The following is a 3051-nucleotide window of genomic DNA, read 5'->3' on the forward strand; positions in this document are numbered from 1 at the left end:
TGGACCTTTAGACTTTTTAAGACCCTTTGACCCTTTCGACCTCTTAAACTCATTTCGACCCATTAAACCTCATATGGGCGTTTAACCCCCCCCCCCCCCAACAGTGAACCTAAACCCCTCTCGATCCTAACGTACTCTTTAGACCTTTTGTGGTGGGACCCCTAAGACCCCCCCATAAACCGTTTGGAGTCTCAGACCTGTAAATATTTGGACCCTCTAGACCCATGAGACCATTTAGACCCCTTTCGATACACACCACACAAATATCTCATCTTCTTGCAATATAAAGACTATACTTTTTTTCAGCAAGTAATCTGCAAAGTACACCCTACCCATAAGGTGGGAATTCTGCTAGTTTGAACATCATTTGCATATTGGGTCACTGAATTGGTTCACCAATCAAAACCTAGAAGCATGTTGTTTTTGAGGTCAAAAGGGCAAGGTCTCAGCGACTATTTTCACTAGTTCTGGTCTATGACTGCTAGTTTATGTATCTGTCTGTCCATACATAATGTGCTGACATAGTCCACAAACGATACCTGGTGGTAGCTCATATTACATGTCATTTTTTTCAACTGAGTACCTCTCTTTCAATGATGTACAGTTACAGCACGAGTACATCTATAAAAGTATGTACTATTACAATGTGAGTGTCTATAAAGTCAGTAAAAATATGCAAGTACGTAGTCTACAAAATACTGTTACGGCTGTGGAAATTCGCAATACACCATAAAGGTTCCTTAGATTAGCTATGCCGGTAAGTGAGTGTTCAGATAGGTTTCCCCACCATTGTTTAGAGGGCTTTCTTCGTGTTCACCGGGCTGCAACTCTGAGATAGCCGTTTTTCTTTACCTATCGTTATTTTGAACCTACACGCAAACAACAACCGCCACCAAGTACGCCGCAACGCCAAGCACGCAAACAACAACCGCCACCAAGTACGTCACAACGCCAACCACGCTACAATTTCCCTCACAACAACCACCACCATCTTCACCACTACCGCCGCTTCCGAACGCCATCCTCCACGGTCCACGCTACGACGGTTTCCGCGTCGGGAACCGTCCGAGAACGCGGGCAGGATTGGCAGAACAAAAGCTCTTGCGGAGCCTGTTGGGTTTTTCCCGCCTATTTTCCCCGCGCTTGGTGTGAAGGGAAGGGGGCAGGGCAGCTCGCTGCCGATTGGTGGATGCACAGCGTGAGGCGGTCGGAGTGAGGGAACGCCCTTTTCGGGAAGCTTCTCAAAGGGAGGCGGAGCCTAAAACGGGGAGGAGCGAAGGGCGGAGCCCCGCGCCATACAAGGCGGACCGCACGCGGGCTCTCGCTCTCTTGGTGGTCGAGGTCGAGTTCTCTCTCTCGTGCACGTCGGGTCCTGCTCCCTCTCCCTCGTCTTGGCGCTGATTTCTTCCCGTCTCCCGGTGGTCCTGTTGAGCGACCTGTTGGCGAAGGCATGGGCCGGTGGCGAGTCCGGGCGACGCATCGAGGACGCAGATGGGAGGCGCAGTTCTGCCGGCTGTGTGGTGCGAACCTGCGCGTCTGGCGAGGAGCACCGGAGAGAGCTTACCGCCCATCGTCGCAAGGCCCGGAGTCAGGCGCGGCCACGCTAGCTGCCGTGGGGAGCAGACGTCGCAACACCTTGAGGGTGCAGGTAACCTGCACGGTCTCGTGGGCCTTTTCGGTCATCCACGGCCCACGACCATAAAGATCTCCGGACCCCGTCTACCCCCTTGCCTGTGAGGAGGTCTTTCCATTTCTTTTGTTCTGTATGACTGCTGTGGCACCGTGTCCCTGTAAGTAGAACCTGTTTAAGTGCTTGTACATAATAATTATAGTCGGTCGTATTGCTTTTGTTTTCTATTTCTTGCCTGTACATTGCATGACTGCCTTGCTTGTGATGTGTGTGTAGTATAATAAATGTCCTTGTGTGCAATGTACCCCATTCGTCGTGTCCTATTTTCCTTTTGAAAAGCCATCTTGTGTCGTGGAATGAGTAGTGGGTTTTAAACACCCGTTAGAGAATCGGATCCGTCGAGGTCGGCGATAACACCGCTCGGTTATCGCTTTAGAACGGAACGGGCCGCTTAAGCGGTCCATGTCCCAAGCCAACCCGCGGCGCGGTGCAGCCCCTCGGTAGGTTACCCGCGAGGGTATTTAGGTATATCAACATTCGGCGATTCACCCTATTTCGCGCGAGTCAAATGCGGACTGGGCTGTGGTGAGGTTAAACCCCCACCCGTGACTGGTTCCTGGCAGTAGTTCCAGGAGGGTCATGACTGAATTGTCCGTCCGGTGGGCGAGCTGCTACTATCAGTGGAAGACGGCAGTTCGCACGCCGGCGGGTGCGAATTCGTAACAATACATACAATAGGAACATTAATCTATACAATAAAACCAAAAAGGTCTGAAAATAAACCGACATCATCATCATCAATGCATCGTCTACACACAACACACAAACAAAAAACCACCAGCACCCAAACTCCACACAAAAGTCCTGTGAGTGTTGTTTGCAATCTCTGATTGCTCTTTCTCGTTATGACTTGGAATACACCCTCACATCTAGAGATGATGACACATTTACAAAGGCACTTGCATGCTCCCCCCACCATGAACCCTCCAGGCACACCCTGAGTACAACCACCAGTGCACCAGTTTTCAAGTCGTTCCATTCAGCAGTTTAGGAATGCATGCAAGTCAAACAGACAAACAAACACTTGAGTTACATATAGTGTAATGTGACATGATTTTGTAATGCTCAGGCTTGAGGCGTTTTTATCCTACATGATTATAAACATTATCAATTACAATTAACAGCATGCTAAAGGACTGGTGTACCATGTTAAACACTTAACCAACCTCCCTCAGCTTCACAAGAGCTTGTCATAAAAGCACCTTCTCTGTGTCATAGTCCACAACTTGTTCAGACGGGTTCTGGTTGCAACAATTTTTTTGTCATTGCAGCAGTCAGAGTGGGATGAACTTTTTGTTGGCTCACCGTCAAAACCATTTGTAAATCCAGTGTTGGCAGTAGTACACACCTGATGTGAGGTG

Source organism: Eptatretus burgeri, chromosome 2, assembly GCF_056783735.1.
Source record: "Eptatretus burgeri isolate ZD-2024b chromosome 2, Ebu_testis_v1, whole genome shotgun sequence".
Taxonomy (NCBI): domain Eukaryota; kingdom Metazoa; phylum Chordata; class Myxini; order Myxiniformes; family Myxinidae; genus Eptatretus; species Eptatretus burgeri.